Source organism: Chinchilla lanigera, unplaced genomic scaffold, assembly GCF_000276665.1.
Source record: "Chinchilla lanigera isolate Chin_1 unplaced genomic scaffold, ChiLan1.0 scaffold00039, whole genome shotgun sequence".
NCBI lineage: Eukaryota > Metazoa > Chordata > Mammalia > Rodentia > Chinchillidae > Chinchilla > Chinchilla lanigera.
The window spans coordinates 5,585,921-5,594,539 of NW_004955440.1; positions in this window are offsets into that span (position 1 = coordinate 5,585,921).

Genomic DNA, 8,619 nt, shown 5'->3' on the forward strand with positions numbered 1-8,619 from the left:
ACATGAGTCCAGTGTATAACATGTGTGTCTATAAGGAACTGACACTGATAGGAGACATGCACAAACAGGTGTCCCGCTTCCTTGGAGGGCAGTTCTTAGACTTTGGCATGATGGTAAAAGCCACAAGTGCCAGTCTTAGAAAGGACCAGCTGTCTCAGGGAGCCTAAATTTCTAGTTGGTCTTTGCCTGCTCTCTGTATTTGATAAAGGGTTGATTTTTCTTTGGGGCTCCATAAAAGAACTGTGGATGTATCTTGTATCTTGGGTTGTGATTTTTCTCCCTTTCTGTGATAATTTATTCCATTTGTTCCCCCTTGAACTTCTCAAAATTTCTAATCTACAAATATCACCCTCATTTTTCAGTTTAGTCATGGCTTCATTTTTTAATGAAAATTTGTTGTCTCATTGGTACGTTGGGAAATAAGAGAGACAGATGTGCTCATTGCCTTGAACTGTGCTTTGTTTTCAGAGTTTCGTTGTGTGTACAGTATCTAACTCAAAATTAGAAAACTGTTCTGGCTTTTAAAGCGAGCATTATTTTGTGTTTCTGACATGCTGGAAAGGATGTATTTTTAAATATATTTTTAAAAATTTATTTTAAACTTAGGTTCAAACCAGGCAAGCAAAGCCAATTTTTAGTCCTATGATCTTGAACAAATGCCTTACCTTTTTCTTTCTTTTTTTCTTTCCTTTTTTCTTTTTTTCTTTTTTTTTTTTTTCTTTTTTTTGCATCATTAGTTTACTCATTTATAACATTAGCAGGGACAATTATTACCTTCCTAATGGAATTATTTCTAGAATCAAATTAGATAAATACTTAGGTGTGGCAGATGGAAAGTCTTTAGAAAATGTGTTGTTTTTAAATTGCCTCTCTTCCGGGAAAATGTCAGATGTCCATTTTAGATAGCCTGTTAGTGAACAGAAGAGATAAATTTCTGCAAAGTTAGCTAGAAAATAGGCTATTATAAAATAAATTTTCACTGAGGTTTGTTAATAGTAAGATGCACTTGCTGAGAAAAAGCATCTCATACACGTTGAAAAGTTTAAGTGAAATTTATTGGTGACTTGCTGGAATTAGTAGCAAACATATTAGAGGTTCTTTTTTCTTAAGAAAGCACCTGCAGAAATAGTAGAGCTCTTTGTATGATTGTGTTCTCCAAGTAGCCAGTGAGTAACATCTACTTCATTGTACTGTTTTTCTGTGTGTCCACTTTTGTGTAATGTCTTTGAATATGTTGATAGTTTCCCCCACTGGTAGCACAAGATGATAAACTGTTCTGACTTAAGTCTATTATTTTGAATCTTCTGTATTAGTGAAGTAAGTCTCTCTTTTCTAAACTACAGACTCTGATATCTTCTTTAATTCTTCAAAGTCTTTGCACTTCTACCTCTGCCAGTATGGGCTCTGATTTGTTGCAGTGTCAGTTAGTTTTACCTGTTTTAAAACTTTGCGTGAATGTACTTTTTAATGCCTAGGTTTTGGCCCAACATGTTGTCTGTGAGATCCATCCATGGGAATAGTTCTGAAAACATACTCTTTTCAGTGGATATTCAGAGAAAGCTTTGTTGTTGAAGGAACTGACAGCTTTCATACCCGAAGGCCCTTGAAAACTTTCTGGTGGGCAAAGGTATGATTCTCACTTGTAGGTCTAGGCTGATGTGTTTGTGTCTTAGTTTTAAACAAAAAGTAATAAATAAAATAGAAATGAAAGCTTATAGAATAAGGCTATAAAGACAATATTTTTGTGTAGCTTTATAATGTGCTTGTGTTTTATTTTTATTTTTATTTTTTTTTTTGGTTTTTCTCCCGTACCGGGAACCGAACTCACGACCTTGCACTTGCCAGGCAGGCGCTTTTGCCGCTGAGCTAAATCCCCAGCCCCTGTGCTTGTGTTTTAAACTAAGTACTTTTACAAAAGAACCAGAGGTTTAAAAAAATAAAAGTTTGTAAAGTAAAATTAAGAAGAAGCTAGGATTTATTATTGAAGAATGAAGATATTTTTAAATTTATTGTAGCCTAAGTGTAGAGTATTTGTAAAGTCTGCCGGAGTGTACAGTAATGTTCTTGGCCTTTACATGCACTCACCACCTAGTGACTCATCGAGAGCAGCTTTTGGTGCTACAAGCTCCATTCATTGTAAGTGTCCTAAGTGTGCCATTTTTGGAAATCTTTTTACTGTATGTTTATTTTTCTGTGTTTAGATCTAGAAATACCATTGTGTTAGAGTTTCGCACAGTATTCAGTACAGTATCTTACCCTAACTTTCTTCCCTGGGTGCTTGCTGAGTCCCAAAGTCATGTTGTTACGCTGCACGTGCATCGTAGGGTGGAACTCTTTTATGTGTGAAGTTATACACTAGTATAAATGTGACTGTTAAAAAGGGAAACTATAGAAAATATTAATTGCAAAATTCTTCCATTGTAGTATTCTCTACTTTTCTGTATATCACTTTATTGAAATTGAGTCCCTCACTACTTACTGTTCTTGTCTCTGTCTTCCCCATGTTAGTATATGGCACTGCCATCCCACAGCTGCTCAGCTCCCAAGAAAGAACCCATGTTTGATTTCTTCTCCTCAATGAAGGGACCCTTTTTTTATGTCTGCTGGCATACCATTATCTCTTGTTAGACTGCTCTTAATAACCTAATATGTTTTCCTGCTTATTACTTCCTTGCCCTTTATTGCCAGTTTATTCCCTAAAATCTCTTTTCTATTTTAGTGCTATTTAAATTGCACTGTTTTTCCCTCTACCGAAAATGTTTTAGTGGCATCCCTCACTTTGGACTCCTCTTCTTGATATTTTCTTAAATTCCTTCCTGCCCTAGGACATTTACACTTGACACCAGCCCCTTACAGTTACCTTCCCTTGGTCTGTCCCTGCTATTATTCGTATTTTTGGTTCTCAACTCAAATATGAATAACTCTTAGAAGCCTTAACGGATTTCCCTATCTAAAGTAACTTCCTTGTTAATGAGTTGATAGACTTTCAGTTATTGCATACCAGCTGTTCCATTCCTTTTCTCTTTTATTTTTTCTTAATTTTATTTATTACAGTTTCTTTTCCACCTTAGTATTTATTTACCTGTTACATTTTTTTCACTAAAATGTTTCCTGAACTTGCAGAATATACTATAAATACTGTTTTAGCTACTTGAAAAATACCTGCAGATGAGTAAACTGTAGCTAGTTCAGCCAAGTTTTCTCTCCTTGAACCAAATTTTAAGTGAGCTAGCTGTTTCTCAATTTATAAAACTCAGATGAATGCCTTCACGATTTTATGTTTTTATTAGTACATCTTCGCATTCCATAATGTTTACATTCCTTTGTAGAGTTGGAGTATGAACGTAACACCTTAATTCCTTTTTTCATCCTCTTTTCCTTCCCTCCCCTTACCCACTGTCCATCTTTTGATCCCCTTCTTCATTTATGTGTTTCAATACTAAATCCTAGGCCCCACTGATTTTTGTGCCTTAAAAATAACTATTATTTTATACTTTTACCTAATAGTTTATCCAGTGGACTTGTCAGTCTTTTAAGAGTGATTTTGGGGCTGGGGATAGAGCACAGCAGCACAGTGCCTGCCTGGCAAGCACAAGGTCATGAGTTCAATTCCTGGTACAAAAAAAAAAAAAAAAAAGATTTTTTTTAACAGGTTTGTTCAGTTTTTAAATTAATTTTTATTATACATTGTCTTGGTTACTTTTTTGTCATTTCTGGGACAAAATACCCAACACCCAACATTAAGGAGCGAAAGGTTTATTTAGCTCACAGTTGGTGGAGGTTTTAGTCCATACTCAGCGGGCTCCAATGCAGGGTGGCACATGGAAGAAGGCAACAGTTCATGGCTGCAGAAAACAGCAAAAGCAGCAAGAGCAAAATGGAGGAGCGAGAGCAAGCCTGTTTTCCTCCCTTATATTGTATGCAGGCTACCCACCCTAGAGCAGGTGTAGCACTCACACCTGTCCCAGCATTGGACCCTGAATCAATCATAAACTCTATAAGCCCTTCCCATGACTGCATGAGGTTTTGGGGGAACATCTAGACATAAACCATAACATACATGTTTACAGTGCATAATAATTACATCCACCATGGAAAGTTGATAAATGTACATAACTATTCAGTTTTAAAACAAATTTCTTGCATGTTCAAGTGGTATAACTTCAAGTTATATATACAGCTGCTATGGAAATCAATGTGGAGACCCCTCAAAAAACTTAAACTAGAAATTCTGTTTGACCCAGCTATTCCCATCAGGATCTTCCTGAGAGTTAAAGACATGTTACAGCAATACATTTATACCCATGTTTGTATCAGCACAACTGATAATAAGTAGATTTTGGAAGTGGCCTGTATGTCTGTCAGCAGATGGATAGGTAAGGAAAATGTGGTATGGAGTACCACAACGATTGTTAAACTTGAGTCATTTGTAGGAAAATGGATGTACCTTGAGACCATAATGTTGAGTGAAATAAATCAAGCACACAAGCATAAATATTGCATGGTTTCTGTTATATGAGAAATCCAAAGTATAAATAAAGAACAAAAGATAGAGAATAGCAAGTAAAGAAATAGATCTTTCTCAGATGGGATCTAGACAAGGAGGGAGAGGGATGGAGGGGAAAGAAAGGAAGGATAGGGGATGAAAAAACTGATTGAGATGTGTTATGTACCAGTACCAACTCCTCACAAGGAATATAAATATGATCTATAGTATGTACCGAAGATATGTACAGAAAAACAAAAGGAGCGGGATCAAGAGGTAGGTGGAGAGAGTAGAAAGGAGAAGAACAGGGAATTTAAAAAGAAGGTGTGAAGAAAAAAAGGTGTGTTATGTACATGTTACAGTTTCTATCTAGATATTCTCCCTAAAGCCTCTTGTGCTCATAGATAGAGCCTGTCAGAAGTGTCTACATCTAGGGTATGTGAACGTGGATTGAGGGTGTGATAACTGGATTAGTCCACTGATAGGTTAACATTGTTCTGGGTGTTGATAGTGGAAAAGCCCACCTGGGTGTGGGTGACACCAACTATTAGGCTTTGTGATACTTAACTGATTGAGTAAGAAGCACCCAACTAATTGGATCAGCATAGTTCCCTTCCCCTGAAGGGATCTACTGAAAACAGAAGACCCAAGTTGGGTGTGGCACCGACCAGTAGACTTGCTGCTGGAATAGAATAAAAGGGAAATGAAGAAGGAAGGCTTGCCTCTGTTTCTTCGAACGAGCTCCGGTCTTTACCTTTGCCTTGGGTGGCTTCTCTTGGCTTCCATTGCAGAGCCTTCAGTATTCTAGAGTGGACTCTTTCACCTCTTAATATGGACTCGCTGGATGCACCACATTGAGCTCCAGGCTTTTCACTAGATCCTGGGGTCTGCAGCACACAGACAGCCCTTTTGCACTCTTCCACAGCTGACTGTGTGGGTGCCATTATAAGCCTATCTTGTAAATCCTTATATATTTGTATATCTTGCTAAACTGTGAGCTAAAATAAACCTTTCCTCCTTTAACTTTTGGTGTTGGGTATTTTGTCCCAGCAACAAGAAATAACTGGAACAGATTTTGGTGCCAGAGAAGTGTGGTCATTGCTATGACACTGCCTGACCATGTGGTACAGAATCCCTTGGAACTGGCTTGTGGGAAGAGTTCAGAAAGCTTTGCAGATGCCAGCTGATGAAGGAGCCTTGGAATGCTATAAGTTGAACTTAATAGGAGATTCTGGTCGGAGCTCAAAAGACCAGAATGCTGATATAAATACAGCTGGTAAAGACCAGCCTCAGGAGGTTTCTGTTGGAAGGAGGACTACACTGGCAGTTGGACTCCAGACCAAAAGTGTTATGCTTCGGCAGAAAATTTGTTTACTTTTTGCCCATGTCCAGAGATTTTGCAGGAGACAGATTCAGCATGGTAGACTAATTAATCTCATCGAAGACATTTTAGGCAATCTAATGTTGAGGCAGTGGCATGGCTATTCTTGGGGGGATTTTACCCAGATTTATGTGGAGAATCAAGAGCAAAGGATCCAGCAAAATGATGTTAAAGGTTTCTGCCAGAAGGATGCTCTAATAAAGTTAGAGTCTTCAAAGAATAAGCACACAACTTGGTCACTGAAAAGGAACAAGACAGTAGATAAGATGGCCTGAAGCCATCACAAGAAACAAGAAGACTTCACTCTTTGCAACCTCAAAATTACAGAGGGTGAAAAATTTTGCTTTGAGAAGACAGCCCCAGAGCACTATATTCCAGAATGGCAGTGGCCTAGGGAATTTATTCTTGGACACTGGCTTCATAGTACTCAGCAGCCCAGGCACTTGATCCCTATAGCCAAGAGAGAAGGAAGACTAGCTTCTCCCCCAGCTAGGGGGAAACCTTGGCATCATCCACATGGTGCTGGTTTTAGGCGCATGCAGAACACAAGAGTTGTGGGGTCAGGGAGCCTTCCACTCAAAAGAAGGCCTAAGAGGCCAAGCAATGTGCCCCTGAGAGGGCAGTGTGTGGAGCTAGGAGTCTGAAGCTGAAGTACAGTGGAGACCTCAGAACCTTGACGAAGCCAGGTATGGGGAGTGTCTGAGGAAAGCTACAAGCAGTGAGCAAAGCCAGCCGAAGAGAAAAGCCATGAGAGCTAAAACTACCAGCAGTGCCATAGGGGTGCAAAGCCCCTATGAACTCAAGCCCTTTGGAGTTCGTATCTTGCTGCTGATTGGCTTGGATGCGGGACATGAATCTACAGGATTTGTTTGTCCTCCTGGATTTTTGACTTAGCTTTGGTCCCATTCCTTTCTGGTATGCTATTTTTACCTTTTGGAATAGACACGATTATCTTGTGCCATTGTATATTGGAAGTATTTTGTTCTTCGTTTTTACAGGGTCTTATAGCTAAGAGCTCGCCTTAAATCTCAGAGACTTCGAACTTAGTCTTTTCAGCAACAGTGCAGCTGTTAAGACTTTGACAACTCTTAGAGATGGACTAAATACCTTTTGCATAAAGGGATGCATGAATCTTTTGGGGCCCAGAGCCAGAATGTTATGTCTTATATCTAGATGTCCCTGCAAAGCCTCATGTGCTTATAGATACAGCTCTTTGGAGCTCCCTGGAAGTAGAGTGTGTGACTGTGGATTAAGGGTGCAGTAATTGGACTAGTCTACTGATCAGTTAGCATTGTTTTGGAGTATAATGGGGAGCCCCACCCTGAGTGTGGGAGTCATCGACTATTAAACTTGTAACTTGAATGAAATAAAAGGGAAAGTTGGAAGGCAGACTGTGTCTTCTGCCATGCTGTCTTGCTTTGGAGCCAGCTATGGCCTGAAACCTCTATAAACTGTGAAAAAGAAATAAACCTTTCCTAGTGTAACTTTGAATGTCAGCAACAAGAAAGTAAGACAGTACATGTCCGAACTATCCACAAGGGATGTAAACATTATGTAATACAAATATGCACTAATAGCTGGGTATGGGGGCATATGTCCGTAATCCCAGCACTCACTGCGGAGGCTGAGGCAGGAGGATTGCTGAGTTAGAGGCCAGCCTGGGCTACATAGCAAGACCCTGTCTCCCTTCCACCCCAAAAAATTAATTAATTAGTTAACTTTAAAAAAATGTACTAATAAAAAAAATCAGAACTTCTCCATTATGGAGCTTTTTGGTTTTCTTTTTGATTTATCTGTCTGGCTAGAAAGTACCTTGAGTAATTTGTACCCTCAGCCAAATAGCTATGAGAGTAGTGTACATATTTTCACATCTAGAAATGAATTTTGCCCTATTGCATCTAGAACTCTGTTAATAAGCCTGTTTTCTTTTAGCAGAAAGTAGAAAAAGGAGGTTATCTGGATATTTGTAACTTGCATACGTCCAACAATTTTTTCTTATTTTAAATTTCACAAAATAGTATTTCAGTAGTGATTTCTTATTTTTTGTTGGTTTTTATGATTCTTATTCATGCAGACTGTAGTCTTCCTGCATGTTGTCTTTTACTGTAACTGCTTTTTCATTTGTTTTAGTATCTTTTACATCAGTCATCTGTTCACTAATTTTGATTGTTTTCTGTCTTCAATATCTGTTATCTTTTTTGTTCTTTATTGGTCTTTATTCTCTGGTTCTCAGAGCTTATACTGATGTTTTTCCCCATTCTTCAGTGTATTTATTTCATTGCAAAGTTTTAATGTTATTGCTGTCTTTCAGACAGGATCTTTCAATCTTTGTTTTCTCATCTCATAATTATTTCTCATCTCATACTATAAAGATTGTGCATATAATTTTCTCTGAATTTTGTTTGAAGTCTTCTTTTTCTGTTAACTATTACCTGCCCCCCATAGTATTCAAGTGGTTATCCTCCTTTATTAACTATTTCGAAAAGGTGGTTGTCAAGACCTGAGTTTCCATGTGGAAATATCATCTTTGTTATGTGTACAAAGTACATTATTTTTGTAGTTGAAAAAATATAATCTTTTCATTAGTATACTCATTATGCTACAAGGTGTTAATTATGCATCCAAATGGATATAATATGAGAGAGCTAACTGGGAGTGAATTTTAAGGTATAGTTCAACTCAGTAAGAAAAGCACTGTGATAGAAACAAAGTCTTTGATCAGACAGCCTGTTTGAGATAGATGAACACTTGT